We start from the raw sequence: 16,714 nt of genomic DNA, 5'->3' as shown, positions 1-16,714 counted from the left end.
TATAGCCAGTGACATTTGTGTATTTAAGTACATTGTACAGACCTCACACAGAGAGCCTCAATTGAGCATATTAGCTGTTCTGAAAAACTGTACTTAAAAAAAAAATACTCGTAAGCACTTGAATATTTAGATATTCTTCAACTACTGGTTGATGACCTGAGATAATTTCAGGGGTGGGTTACTGGGGAAGAAACTAAACTCATTGGCATCTCATCATGTCTCATTCTGAATCAGTCAGCTCCTGAATGACAGACCAGGTAACCAGAGAGATATTAGCAAGAGCAAGAATTAATCATACAACACTCCAATACCTGCATAGTAGCTAATCATAATTTCATTCAGATAAACCATTCTTCTTTATTTCTAGTTCTATTTGATCCCAAGTCCTTTCAATAATTTAGGGGATATGTAATAAATATGTATTTTTTTTGTTTTTAATATGTTCTAAACCTGGGAAGTTGGTTTAGCGGGTAATCTAACTGAGCAATTATGAAGACCTCAGTTCAGATCCTCAGCACCCATATAATAAACTGAGCATATCGATATTAGAGTATTGACACTGCTGGCTAGTGAGCACTGCCAAGATGAGTGGGTCTTGCCATCAATGGCCAACCAATCTAGGTTGTGATCTCCAAGTTAAATAACACACACAGTGTAAGAAAATGAAGCATACAGCAGTGGAGGTGGATACCACCCAGATTTTTAACACACACACACACACACACACACACACACACACACACACACACACACACTTTTTAAATAGTGCATTAATCTAAAAACAAATGCTTCAATTTAGCTTCTTTCACAATAGATGCCATTAAAGTAATTTTAACACTGTTCCTAAATCTATCCCTTTATGACATCATAACATTCCATTAGGGCCAATGGAGCAATCACAACTAAAGAAAAATTCAGCAATTCCACCAACTGTGTGAAAAAACCGATAGCAAATTATTTAAGGATTTTTCCATTAATAAAAATGAGGAATGCATGTTTAAAAATGACAATTGCTAAACTTTTTATATAATTCAATTTAACACATTGGTAAATTTATCTGAGAGAAAGCTTGGAGCCTGAGAGAAAATATTTGTAAGTTGTTTACAGTGGAATCCTTCCAGAGTTCTGAATCCAAAAAGGACCACTGAGGAACTCTCTAGACCTAAACAAATGAATATGAGACATGAACCATTTTAAATATTACTAATAGCATCCTTCCAGAAAGTTGTTTGTGGCCATTGAAGGCATTTTCTCAGAAGAATGTAAAGGCTTCCACATGTCACATGTATAAAAGTCTATTATAACAGTACCTTAGGTTCATCCATTGACAGAACTCAGATCAGCCACATGTCCCTGATAATGATGCCTCTGAGAAGAGCATTTCTGTCTCATGTTCTTTTATGAAATTCAGTTTCAATAACACTTGTCAACAAGGATTCACTGCCAATTCTGGAGCCATAAAAACCCATCATTCATGCAAACCGACTTTAAACAGCAGGGACTTGCCTCTTGTTTTTAAATATGTGTTTGTTGTTACTTGACACTTCTGCTTGATGACCCTTAGATTTTGTAAAGATACATTTTATTCTTTGACTCATAATTTTTCACTCAGTGCCTAAAGTAGAGTCAGTTTATATTCAAAATAAGATTTTGCTACTTTGTATGTTTTTATCTACATGTGTAAGCATATGATTCTAATATGCAGAGTGGATGGGAACACACGTTTTTCCTTCATATATGATTGATATGATCAGCCAATCACTCCATTTTATTAAACTATGAGAACTATTCCCAGTGTATGCTGTATTGTGTGTGTGTGTGTGTGTGTGTGTGTGTGTGTGTGTGTCCCGGGGTACTGGAAGCACTTAACATACCTCTATTTTCTTTCCGTAGCAAATTATAAGGGCAACAAAATTAATATCCAATTTTCAAGAAAAAAAACTATGACCTATTCATTGTGTGACATAGCTTATAAGAAGGTGTCAACCAGAAATCTAAGCTTATTTTCCAAAATACTTTTTTAAAGGGAGCTTTTGAAGAAGGAGGAGGAGGACAAGGAGGAAGAGAAGGAGGAAGAGGAGGAGGAGGAGGAGGAGGAGGAGGAGGAGGAGGAGGAGGAGGAGGAGGAGGAGAACTGTATTTTATAGTTCATATTAGGTTCGAGTTAGACACAAAGGATACTTTTTTTTTAACCCTTCTTTAAATTATAATTGTGACATACATGCTAGAAACACATACATCCCTAAATTCCAAGCAGGAAATGATGCCTATGGCACCTAGAATTCTGGATCTTCATACAACAATTTCAGTGCATAGATGTATTTTGGGTATTCACACCAACATAGTGTATAGGCCCATCTCTTTGTGACTGTCAACTGTTCCCTCAATATTAAATAATTTCTGGCTGTGTGCTGATTTTGGATTAACTAAAAGTCATTGAAGTGAATTACATTATGCCACTGGAATGCTAGTAGTTAATGTTTAGTGCCGCATATAGAAAGTGCATAACTGTTCCCTCGTAATACTACAAGTGAAAGCTTCTACAAAACATTGATTGGGACTTGTGTGATTGAAGTTGGTAAGATGAGTAAGGAACTCAAACACATGACCTCTTCTTAGAAGGAAATGTGAGGGTATTAATTTGTACAATAGTTTCCTGAAAAGCAGTTTGAAAACTCACACCTCTCCCAGACCCATCATCTTTCATATTGATTTACATTATCCACTCAGAGCTTTTAGCCCTTATTTTGAATTGATCTCCAGTTGGCTCAATCTTCCTTTAATTGAACTACTCTGCTACTTCATCTTCTTATTTGCCTTCCCTCCTCTCAAGTAGCTGGAAAACAAGCAACAACACAGAAAAGGAATTCCACTACTTCTATGATGTGTCTTTGTGTGTGCATGAGCTTGTCTCTGTGGGTAGTCTAATAGGAAACAAATGATGGCTCTTTTTTTTTTTCTAGATAGACAGACAGTATTACTGCAGTTTATGTAAGCTTTGAAAAGCATGGAATAACGAACTTCTCTCCAAAGTAGGAGTACTTGGGGGAAAGTATGTTAAATAAGAATCACATTACTTCTGGCTGGTTTTACATTGCAGATATTGTAAATCACCATTGTTCTTTAATGGTGAATCTGATTTCACTGTAAATTTTTACACCATTTTTTATTGTTGTTAATTTCTCTTGTATGTGTAAAGTGCTTTTATACCCACAGGGAATAAAATTTTAGCTCCTCAAAATAATAAAAGGCATGGCTGCAGAGTTAGGTGGATCATGTTATATACTCAAGGTCAGTGGTCACTCAATTTGTGTCTTTGAGAAAATATTTAAACCTCTTGATGATAGTCTTAATGAATTAAATGAATGGCAACAATAACTCATTGAGTTTTAAGAAATAAAATATAGTAATATATTAAACAATTTAATCTTAATGCCTGATACAGGTAGATGCTTATTAATTTATAAATACTGAAAATGTAAACATATGAAAACCATTGATATGTTTCTTGGTATTTGTGATTGACATCTAAATAAGGTATTGTTCAAGGATGTGTAAAAAAATTAACAATAATTTAATGGTCAGATATAAAATGAATTTTCAGAACTACTGGAATTTGGTTCAGTGATAGCACAAGAAAATCAAACTATGGAATATTGATGATTTAAGAAAACCTGATAGGTTCATGGATTCCCTCTGTCAATGCAAGCTCTGCATCTGACACCAGCATCATTAGAATTTATGACAGATGTGGGATCTAGACTACCAAGTTGTATATGGAAAAGTCTTTAAAATAGCCACTTGCAAACAATTATAAGAAGTGACTCATGACAAAAGACAGTGTGGGATAGAGAGTAATTACAAAAATGGGTTTGTAAATTGCTAAGGATATCACGCAAAAAGTTCTGATCTTCAGAGCAAAGTTAATGACACTGAACTTGTTTCTCTTGCAGTTATCACCCGCTATGCATGACATATTTCTATTGGGTGTAGTATGTACTATAATCCCCACAAAGCCTTGTAATTGTAAATTCTAGATAGGCAAATAACGGAGCTCTGTATCAGTCAAAACTTATTCAGACTAATTGGTACATCTAATTAATGACTATACTTCTGATGTACTGAGGTTTATCCTTCTAATAGAAACTCACAAATAGTTGATGCTGCCCGTCCTCCTGTACTCTGAAATATAATTAATTTGGTAGCTTTATGTGAAGATGTTTTTTAAAGGCCAGGAAGGTAGGTGTAGAATACTACAGTTTAGATACTCTAAGGTGGGCTGTGTACAGAACTGCAAGAGAAAAATCCAAGTGTACTAATAGATATTTGAGTATCAGTTCCTCTCAATCTGACTGTCAGTCATATCTTATTAGTTTCATAATTAAACTGTATATAATACATATGTAGAAACCAACTTTTGAGCTACTAAGATATTATATTCATTTTCCAAACAGCTAACCACATTCAATTATTGAATCTAAGAAACATAAGACTCTATATCTGCAATAATTCAAGCTTGCCAACAGAAACCATTTTTTAAAGAATAAAAAATAACTGGAAAATAACATTATTATAATTTAAATATTTTCCTTTATCCATCAGATTTTAATTACGACTCAAACACTAAATAAAACAAGTGGCCTTCGGAAATAAATGACTCCTTTTCCCAGTCAGGTTTTTTCCCTCTTCTGCTGATCATCCTTAAGAACAAAAACTTCAAAGCAAGACAAAATTAAATACAAATGGGTAGTAAAATGTGTGGTCATGTTTTCACATTTATAGTCACAAAGCTATTTCTACCGTATCCACATAGGGTGATTCCCTTCAGTGGGTGAATATTCTAATTGACAATGGTTCAAAGATTAATTTTTATCAATGGAAACCTTTCAATAAAACAAGACTACCTAGCCCTTAGAAAAAATGTCAATGTTCATTTATTTGTATTGTAGGAATCACTATTAGAGGCAGAAGTTTTTTTTTTTTTTTTTTAACTATTTCTGAGCATAATATTTTTAAAGTGCTTATGTGAAAGAGACTTTGTACTGGATGATACTAGGAATTTTATAGAGAACTGATGAGTTTCTTAACAGATGGATTGTACATTGTTTTAAACTCACTATAAGAACAGAAGAGTAATTTTCTAAATTAGTGGAGTGACACATGAGTTGCTGAATAAGGTGGACTTAGAAGGAATCTTATCATTGAAGCTAGCAGGGGACCAAGCTACGGAACTCTCTGAAAACCACAATCATTAAGGAACCCTCAAATGAGCATTGAGTGAGTTATTCCACATTGGGTAAGTTAGGATATAGGACTTAGAAATTGGAACTTGATTATTTTAAAAGAGAAGTGTTTGGGAGCTGCAAAGATAACTTAGTCCAGAAAATGTTTACCTTAAGACTGCAAAGACCTGAACTGTAATTTCTAAACTCAGGTAAGGGAATCTAGGAATGGTGTACTTCATCCTAGTGCAAGCTAAGCAGAGGCAGCTGGCCACCTGGGGTCACTGGCAAGCTAGCCTGGCCAACTTGGTAAGTTTCAGGTTAGAGAGTACTCTAAAACATAAAGTGAGATATGAGGTAGACAGTATTTAGAAATGATACCCAACCTGGTCTTCAGGTCTCTATTTGTGCCCGTATATGTAGTCCTGTATACCCAACAAACACACACACACACACACACACACACACACACACACACACACACAGAGATACATACATGTCTCGAATTGAATATGTTTTCAGAACTTGATCTCTGTGCGCTATATAAGTCTGAATAACCTAAAAACGTGTCATTTTAATGGAACTTAGTATTAATTTAATAGAACTAGAGATACTGACACTTTACTTTCTACTCAAATTATAATTAGATTAATTCATGCTTTTCTAGGAAAACTGGAATGTTTTCATAATGAATTTGTCCCACCTGGTTGTTTTAAGACCATGATGAGATTCATTCTATTTATTTATTGGGTCAAGTTTTCCAAGTTGACCTCAAATTCCTATATAACTGAGACTACCACCTTCAAAACCCAAGTAATGGAATTAAAAGTAGGTGCCCCCAACATGGGTATCTATTTTTTTATATATGGTCATTGGTCACATAAATCTTTAGTTTTTCATTAGACATAGATTTCTAGAAGTGTTTTGATTCTAGTACAGAGAATTCCCACACACCCAATCCACAATTCCCTCTATTAAATCTGTGTTCCTATGATTTTTTTTTTGTTAGAATTCATGAACATTTGGCCACACCATTAACTATGTCCACACTTAGCTAATCCATACCTTTCTGCTCGTAACCTACCTGTCTGTTTTCTGTGTTAGGATTGAACTTAGAGTGCATCTCATTTGACCAATCATGCTACATTAACAGAGTGTTACAATTTTGCAAAACTTTATTTTTGATGATCTTAATGATTCTAACAAACATTAGCCAGATGTCTTATAAAATACCATCATCTGGCACTTAATTTTAATTAATTTTTGTCCAAGTTGACATACTTTTTAAGGGGAAGTGAGGGAAACTCTGAGAAGGAGGTGTATTTTTTATGTCATGATTAGGCTGAGTTGTGATTTTGGGGGAGGAAAACCTCACGGATACAGTTGATGCTCACAGTACTATAACAGGGTAGATGTTATCAGCATGGTGATACATAAGCAAGTGTGCATAACTTCCCATTTTATCCTCTTTTTTGTTCTGACTGGATTTTTTAGTAATTATTTTTTAAATATGTATTTATTAGATTTGCAAAATGAGATAAGAATAAATATGAAGAAGCATAGTTGTCAGCAAAGATTAGTTCTTTAAGATGATAAACTAATAGTAACAATTTTACACCAATTTGATCTTATGTTCTTATGGCTACTACCTATCTATTTTTCAATTGGGTATTATAAACATAGTTAACTAAAGAAGTATGCAAATTTGTAGGACAATATGTTAAATATTGAATCTTAACTGTTGTAGGGTATAGAAGAGGCAGGAATTTCCATTTTGACTCTGATTTTTCAAATCAGAGGAACCCTTGGCAAAGTACATTAAATTTAGCATTTGCATTCTCTCAATTTTTAACACTGTCATTAATTTTTACTTCATACAATCTAAGTAGATTATGCATGTAAGTATCTAGAAGGGCATATGGCAAAGAATTATATTTCAAAGGCAACATCATATGCCACAGCAGGAATTACTAATTATTATAAATATTTTCAATGATCAGGCAGTATTTCTCTATGTTATATACTGGTGGCACATTAACCAACATCTTCACTCAGAGGGTTAAAAGTGAGAGTATTGAGAAAGTAATGTTTGATTTCTCTACCTTGTTTAGCATTCTGTAAGAAAAATAACTTTATATCTATTTTCTTAGGCATGTATGCTTAACTTTTCCATAAACATTTACACTGCACACAATTATCCCTCTTCATTGTAAAAATCTATCCTCCAATTGGCTTGGTCATAGACTAAGCTAAAATACATTTAAGTCAGGGGAAGCCTTTAGAATCTTGAGTAAACAAGCATGATATGCGGTAAGCCTCAGAGACAAAACTCCAAAGAAAAAACCTCACCCTTCACAATATTAACTGGGGGAGAACTATAAAGTAATTACAGTTTCACGGTATGCTCTATAATATATCTCATGTAGTTATGATTTAATATGGACCTTTATATATTTATGGCTTTGATAGCAAAAAACATCATGTCCCCTCTGTGTCTGCATAAGGTTTGATGAATATCCACCATTTTGTAGCAATAGATTTGCACATACATGTACTAGTAAATGATAATGGGGATTATAATCCACATTTATTATGCGATTTTATTATGATATAATCCACATTTATTGTGTGATTTTATTATATACCTAGTGTCTTATTATATTTATTTTACTACTTCTAGGTTGCATGTTTCACCTGAAAGTTGGTACAAATTTTTAGAAAACTATAGACATTTCCTCAAGTAAGTAGGCTCAGAAGCTTGATATTCAAGAGTCAACTGATTTGGAGGTCTTCCAACATGGGTCTTATGTAACCACAATATACTTCATTTCTCACCCAGGTGGATATAAACATCATATACCAATAACTAGGAGTAGAGTTTGTTTTTTGGTTTTCTCTTTTCTTTCTTTATCAACCTTACTATTTTAGCATGAGACAATACTGTAACTGAAAGGTAAGTTATTCTGTTTTGAGAGATCTGATTACAACATGTGCTATCAATTTTAAGCTGAGAAAATATCTAAAATGGGTTTCTTATTCTTGTTCAGACTCTTGGCAATGTGGAAGGAAGATGGGGAGGGGAAATAAGAAGATACAGAATTTTAGCAAACTTGATTAAGGAGCATCCTTGGTGTGTCACTATGGAATTTATAAATCTGTCTCTTGTTTTCACTGTTTGATATTTATGCCTGGCTTTTGCTTTGTATTCTAGGTAAATTATTGAGGAAATCACAATACACTAGACCCAAAGTATCAGCTTCCTATAATGAACATCCTGCCAATGTTCTCTTGTCAGTATAAAGTTTTCATAAGCTGTCAGAAATTCTATCAATTAAGTTATTATTTCTCTAATCACCTTATTACTTTGTAACTTAGTCATTGTAGAATACTAAAAGAATGACTCATTTTAAGCAACTCGGGCTCCAGAATTTTCCAACTAGACCAATGACATTTTCCAAAATTTACTTAAAATCGAGTTACCAAGCAAACTGTATTTATCATCTAGATACTGTTCTTGATTCTACTTCCTATCCAGGGATCTGTATGTACATATATTCATGAGTTAAAATTTATTAAGTATATTGTATGTGCTATAATAATCAGGCTGAAATACCTTTGCATCTGAACAAGATATTTCCAGTCAACTGTAGTCTTATGCCATTTTATGCACTTCACAGTCTGTGTTCTAATTTTAACTTAGGATTCTGATGTGTATGTTCATATATAGCAATTCTTGAACCAACCTCTAACTGTAAGCCTGTAGGGAGCAACTGTGTTTGAACATCTGGACACAACACATGCTTGCAGTTGGAACTGAAACATCATTCAGAGGACCTGGATTTTTAAAAAAGAAGATATTGCAGCAGCATCCTATAGGTGTCTGTTGATGAAAACTATGTGATGAGAAATACAGATATGATTATGAATTTGTTGTAACGAACAAGGGCACAAAGCGGTGTTCTAAGCTAAGGCAATTTACTAAAAGGTCACTCATGATCTTCTCTCATTTAACATGAATATTTTGGTTATAGTCTGAAGAAATTAATGATAAATTGAATTACATGTGAACCTAGTTTCATGACATATTAAGGAAAAATGTCAATGATGATTTACATTCCAAAAACGTAAGCAATCTTTGGGATAATATTAGTTTTCTAGCAGATCAAATCAAGTCATTAAGTAAACACATACTAAGAATTGTATGCTTTCGATGTAGACACTAATGTAATCTTTAAATCATGACTAAAAATTGACCTTCCCTCTATAATTGCCTAATGTTTAGTATGTTTTCTTATAATACTTAAAAGGGAGTATTGATCCCATCTTGTAGAAACTAAATTAACCTCTTTATCTGAACCCTATGGTTTGTATTTAAAATGTATGTATCTGCCAGCAGACACTAATTAATTGGTATCTGTTACCTTCTAAAGGGGACTTTAAAGCATTTACTATTTGCCTGTGTAGATTAAAGAAAAACACAGAGAGCTAATTTAAACAGAACTTTGCTGAAATGTCAGGAGTCCTTTAATCTAAGACAGAAAGTTCACGTTAGCAAAGTCTTTAATCTCCACCCTTTCATAGACTACAAAACAAACATTTTAACCTTTCTATGTTTGTGCATAATTAAGTGCCATGTTAGCTACATTGTGATTAGGTAACATCCAAACTATTACACACACTGATATGATTTTGTTGGTTATTGTTGACAGTAAGAAGGGAAATGAAGGGGTACTGTTTTCAAATGAGGACTGTTTCAGTCTTCAGTTTTTGACTCCACACGTTTATGTATGCAATTATGGTCTAAAATCTCCTATGTCCCATAACTTGGAGGTCAGGTCAGATTTCTATAAGTGGTAAATAAAACATTTTTTTTTAGCAAAATGGTCCTTTGTATTAACTCACTTTAATGTATTTAACTAAAATTACTCTTTCAAATCTATTTTGATTCTCTTGTTAGAAAAATACGTTTTAAAGTAATAATTTATTTTATAATTTTGCTTTTGACTGTACTGTTTTTGTGTTTGTATTAGCACTCCTTGAAGCAGTATGCACCTGTTACTATATTTGTAATGTTAGTTATGCATGTTCATAGAAATAATATTACTTAGTAAAAAGAGCAGAATCTGGATATTTTTTCCAGTCAAAGCATTCGACTATTTTAGTATCATGTATCATGGGCCTTAACATGGAGAGTGTAGCTAACTTCAAAGTAAAGACTCAGCCACAATATTTCCTAACCTACTCAGACAGACTCTTGTAGTAACTTCAAACAGTGCAATATGTTCAGTCCAGACAAATTCTTAAGGGTTAGACTTGACTTGTGCCGATGGGCACACATTAGTTCCTTCGTGAGAAGCTCTCATTTCTGAGGTCCCTCCGTATTCATTTGTGCTTATTGGTTTTGAATTTCTGACTTGGAATGATATCTACTGATCATGCTTCAGTAGTACCCTCATGGGACTACGGTTTTTTTCAGTTTTTACTTTCAGACGGCAATTTCAGAATAATTCCCGCAAGACTCATGTGATCCTCCTGAACTAACAAAATGAAACTGCTATAGTTTTACAAACCAGGAAACATTCCAATGTATGAACACCACATTAACGACAAAGTCTATCTCAACAAATCTTATATAAGCAATGCAATATATGTATGCTTAGGAGAAAGTGGAAATCTCTCTCAAACCACAAAGAAATGGAGTGTTATTTTCAACGACTGATATATTAGTCACTGCTTCAAACTAACTTAATCAATTTCTGCCTTAGTGATATTGTTGAATAGTATTGAAGTATAGCAAGGGCAAAAACACTACAATAATAGCTGTAGAATTTATTTTGACCCCAATGAAGACTGAGATGAGCATCCAACTGATGATGTACTAAACTTCTCCAAAAAATATTGAAACTGTAAAGAATGAAAATATGTTTCAACACTAAGGGCTTTATTGAGTAAGTCTGTGAGTAGAAAAGATATCACATCATTTCATTTTTTTTTTTTCTGTTTGCAGTGCTTAAAAATCTAAGTCCCTGAAAAATAACAATTAAGAATTAATTGTATCCTAGACATTTTAAAGTTTTGCACAGAGTTAGAAAAACTCCACAGTTTGGATAATGAAAAAAAAAATAACATGATAATTCATATTCACACCAAAAAGTCATTCATATTCCATTGATGTTTGGAAACAGAAATATGATGAATTTTTGATTTCTCAGAGGAAAACACATCTAGACTGGGCAACTTGAGGCTAATGTTAAAAGTTTCAAGGATAAACACATGCCAGTTTGTTTAGCATATTTATTTTTCAAAAAGTAAAAAATTATGTAAGTCCTGGGAATAGAAAAATTGGACTATCAATAAACTTTCAAAAACATAATAGATAAATAAAGTTGCTAAAACAGAACTTTAGGAACTTTTCCGCCTGAGCTAAAAATGTTGTGACTTCATATGCAAATTAGGTAAATGAGTACCAATGATCATTCATTTTTTAACCTGAAATTTGTCCAGTGGTTTTATGCCTGAGAAATGCCATTCTTCACACCTCTTTCTTGCTAGTAACCAAAGAAAAAACATAGAGCTGTCTGTGTGTTTACTGAGGAGATACTGGCTTTTACAGACTAACAACTCCTCTGTACTTTCACATCATCCATTTTCTTCATCCAAATGATTGTACATATTGACATATTTCCCATCAACTTTCTCACAAATTTTTTTTTTTAGTGTACCCTAGGCAAAACTTGCAGAAAAATTCTTTGCATTCATGCCAGCTACCCAACAGTGCTACAGAACTCATAGCAGTAATAATTCTTCCCTCCTTTAATTTTCTCATCCTTAGTCAACTGAGTATTTTACATATACTCCCCGTGGACTTAAACCTTTTGTAAGTGAAATTGGAGAATGAAATAAGTCATGCACAGGAACAAGATTCACAAGTCTTCCAATGAATTATGTATTTTTGCATGCAAATGCTCCTGTTTTCACAATACTTTACTGTATTCTGCCAGGATGTGCTTTAATCTTAAGCTACATATTTTATTGTATGCTAAAGTTAAAGCCACTAAGTAAGTGTCAGTGTAATGATTCCAGATTAAGGGCACATGAATATTTTACATGGGGGAGTTTGCTTAGGAACAACATTTTTATAAAATAGTCTTGACAGTAAAACATTATACATATAAAAAGAGAATAACTGTATTATATGTACCTAAATACAAATACACAGTCATGTGTGTGTGTGTGTGTGTGTAAGGGTTTGACAGTGTATTTAATTTACACACTTTTTAACCTTTGATTATACAAAGTAACATAATTATAATTCCAAGTTATTGGGGCCCTGAAGGGAACAAGGAAATGCAATTCAAGCTACAAGTGATTAACATTACAGAACACTCTTATCAAAACTGAGCAGACTAAAATTTCACAAACCTGTTGACAATGCTGCTGTTATATTCTCTATAGACCTGTAACACATTCTTAAAACGTTTCCATTACTACAGTTTTCCCCAGCAATATCAGCAATACTGACTGACCTTGCTCAAGAGATTGCTTTATTTAAAAAAAAAATAATAACAGCAGGTGAAAATGGATACAGTTACAAAACTCAAAGTCTTTTGAGACTTAATGTTATCATGCAGCATATGAAACACAACACCTTGCTTGCATTTTCTGTCAGCCTCAGACATTCACTTGTGAGTACTACCTGTTAATTGTGTATGTATGAACTCTTGATAACACCTCCTCAGGAAAGATTCTCTCTGAAGGCGTTTCTGAATTATAAATTACTCCTTCATCATAACGATTTGATCAAACTCTACAACTTAGGTGTTTTACCATTGGTTCCCGCAAATTTCAAAAGTTAGAGGAGACGATCCCATTATTTATTTAAAACATGCACAGCACACTGCTGTAGACAGGAAAAGACGGTGGCTTATACAAATGATAGTGGGCAAGGCAGTCTATGTAGAAAACTAGACATTGTGAATTGCAAGCCACATCGCAGCATGAGTTCAGAGTTCCCAGCTGCGAACCTGAAACTCCCAGAAATGCAATCATGTAGATTTCTTTTAAGAAAAATTTATTTTTTCTTTCCTCATTTAATGACAGTTTATCTTGGGAACTGTTTGTGTGGAAGGAGATTAATATGAAGTGGAGGGGAAAGCAGTTCAACACAAACCAGGCATTAAGAAGCACTCACCGTTTAAAGTGTGTCAAAGTGTAATGATGTCAGGAATATAGAAATCTTAACTGCATCTTACCTGTGGTAGCAGTGCCTTGGAAGTGTTGAGTGCCAAGAAGATGCAGTCTCTAAAGAAGAGAACAAGGAGTGTTTGCTCTCCCAGTGTTAGCAGAGCTAGAGGGTTCTGTGCATAAATAGATTGCCTCTTCAAAGTCCTCCTGACCACGGTGGTCACATGCACTACTTAGCTTCTGAGCCCGAAACCTAGCTGCTGCGGCTTCTGCAGCCTTCCTCTTTTGCTCCGAGACCTAATATATGAGTGTGCGGAGAGCAACCTCCCCCCTCCTTCCTCTTTTGCGTGTGTTTCTCTCTCTCTCTCTCTCTCTCTCTCTCTCTCTCTCTCTCTCTCTCTCTCTCAATTAAGAGTTATCATTCGGGTTTTTTCAGCAGGCAGACTGTCAGAGAGGACAGACTGTCAGGCAACTGTGCAGTTTCCCCCCTGCTGAGGCACATGAATGTGTTGTGAATAAAGACAAAGCCCCAAACCATTGCAGCGCATTACTCGCTGGGAAAGCACCGCAGTGATACAGTGTTCTGCAACCCAGCAGGCAGGAGCCGGCTAGTATGAGCCGAAAGAGCGCGAGTTTGGATGGAAAATTGCTTGCTCTTCCTCCGTTGAGTGGCACCATAAAGTTTGTGCTCCTCTCGGAGACCTTGTTTTCCATGTGTAGAAGTGTTTTTCATTAACTGTGTGGACACCTTCAACAAAAGTATTTTAGATACTTTTACTGGTAACCTTAAACTTAGAGAATCTACATAGTTTCTAGTTGCCAGAGAGAGTGGATTTTTTTTTTTTAACTTTGAAAATAAAGATCAGCTATCTCAGGCCCAAATAAATGTGTTCGTGGAAGTGGAAGATGGATTTCTATGTCTGAGTATTCTTAAGGGACCGCCTGGAGAGGGTATCAGGTGGGGGAGTTGTCTGTGAAGATGCAAACAAACAGAGAGCATCACTATCTCATAGGTGCCCAAAATAGAAACTGAGATAAACGGAAGTGAAATTGATGAATGAGTCTGGAAAAACATCAGCGCAAAGACATGGACAGAGCGAATAAATGGTTCCACTGATTTTCGACAGCGCTCCTGCTAGTTAGGTGACTAAGAGTGACCTTAGGTATCCAGCTCATGTTTCCTTGTGTCTTTTGCAAGTGCTGAGATATAAATAAACTTGGGCTAATGTGTATTGTGTATATAAGATAGGTTTAGCAGATAGCCTTCAGGCACTTGCCTAAGGAAAGTTAGAGGGTTTTTGTTTTATTTAGTTTTGTTTTTATAGAAGTTATACAAAGATATCAAATTAATGATACAGAGATTTTGGGACACATTTCCCCGTTAGTCACAGTCACAATTACAATTCTAAAACTGTAGCAGAAAAACTCAGACGTTAGTTTCTGGAAAATAAATTTACCCTAATTTAGGATTAAAGGTGTCTCTGAATTCTCAACACTAGAAATAGGTTGTTGCTAGAAGAAGATGTCAAGTTCCCATCTCTCATGAAAATGGCGAATGGAACTAAATAAGCCGGAGCAGATGAGAGTGATGAGCAAGGATATTGAATGACGGTTCCCATCATGCTCACTGTGGTCCCAGATGGTTCCTGAAGCTACAGTGGTTAAACCCACATCCAAATCATCCAGAGAGACAGAACATGGCAGATGTGCTTCCTCTGAAAAGTTACACCCCGGAAATGGACCCGGACAGTAGCTTCAACAGAATTTGACTTTACTCACAAAGCTTCCGGAAAAATGTCCATGTAGGGGGGACTCAATAGTTTAGGAGACAAGGAAGAAAGAAAGGAAGAGTGGACATAGGAAGAAGAGGACTTCCTGCCATTGTAAGCATGTTGGACTCCACACCAACTGGACTCTATTTTTTTTAGGGGGGGGTGTTTCGAGACAGGGTTTCTCTCTGTAACCCTGGCTGTCCTGGAACTCACTCTATAGACCAGGCTGGCCTCGAACTCAGAAATCCGCCTGCCTCTGTCTCCCAAGTGCTGGGATTAAAGGCGTGTGCCACCACTGCCCGGCCCAACTGGACTCTATTAATTTCGATGTAATTTAGTAAATCAATTTCATCATTACCAGATGTTGCTTATTCTAAATCACTCATGGTACATAGCACCACGCTTGCAAGTAACTAGTTAAGAATGCAAGAACTAAGATAGCTATTTGGTGGCAGTTATCCTCAAGCCTGGCCCAGTAAAACTGAAACTAAAGGTAATTAATTATTGAATACAAAGAATGGATTTAGGATCCAATTTTAAAGTGAAGATAAACACTTAGGAAAAAGTAATTTGGGGAAATGGTTCTTTCAGTGGAAATTATTGCCATGCAAGTGTGAGGACGCGAGTCAGATCTTTGAACACTTAAAATGTCAGGCATGTGTGGTGTTCCATAATCGCAGAACGGGGCAAGTGGAAATACAGAATTCCACAAGACAAGTTGGCTAGTTAGAGTAACCTTAATTTGCATAAAGACACACTTGTATGTGCAGACAGGCACATACACACACACTCACATACACACACCCATGTGCCCATGTGTCCACACACAGGAAACATACAAACACAGGTACAGAATTTTTAAAAAATTATGAAAAAGAATGGAAACTGAGTGAAATCAATCCATGTTGGATTAACCAAATCCACAACCATCTTTAGCCCAGGGCCCATATAGTATATGCTGTATCATTATTACAACTCCTTTAGCATTTCTGCTACCCAATGAAGAATTCATTGTTCTAAATATTTAAACATATAACTGTCCACAGATAGACAGGATATATGAAACTGACAGTTTGATGATATCTACTTAACATTTATATTAATATATATTTATAACTGTAAGATATATATATATATGAAATAGACTATTAACTTTTGATTCTTATCCACAAGATTTAACTGGAACATAAAGTGAACCTTAGGATTAATCTTACCTTTATAATTAGATTGATTATATTTTAATATACAATTGTTTTTCTGTACACGTGTTTACTGAATATCAAATCCCATTTTTTAAAAATTAAGGTATGAATGCACATTATTTCCATAACAACTGCATGAGAAGTATATTTTCATTCTCAGTTTATAAGATGAATTGAGAAATGGAATTACACACAAACCACATCAGTAAAATATCTATTAGAGAAACTAATATGGTAGTTATACACCTTTCCACAAACAGATTAAACACTACAGATATTTGGTTGGTAATTCTATCATTTTAGCATTCAAAGATAACATAACATTATTATCATC

The 16,714-nt window shown here is 34.8% G+C and overlaps 1 long non-coding RNA gene across 1 annotated transcript in view; it reads right to left on the bottom strand.

Moving 5' to 3' along the window:
* Window positions 1-13,688, bottom strand: part of LOC143442541 (uncharacterized) — a 378,775-nt gene extending 365,087 nt beyond the window's left edge. Inside the window, exon 1 of the long non-coding RNA XR_013110789.1 lies at window positions 13,475-13,688. This is a non-coding gene — a long non-coding RNA (uncharacterized LOC143442541). The remainder of the gene's footprint in view (window positions 1-13,474) is intronic.
* Window positions 13,689-16,714: the final 3,026 nt, after the last annotated feature.

The sequence above is a fragment of the Arvicanthis niloticus genome, chromosome 6 (genome assembly GCF_011762505.2).
Source record: "Arvicanthis niloticus isolate mArvNil1 chromosome 6, mArvNil1.pat.X, whole genome shotgun sequence".
NCBI classification, from domain to species: Eukaryota; Metazoa; Chordata; class Mammalia; order Rodentia; family Muridae; genus Arvicanthis; species Arvicanthis niloticus.
Note: the sequence above shows the minus strand (reverse complement) of the source record. Positions and strands in the feature narration are given on the sequence as shown.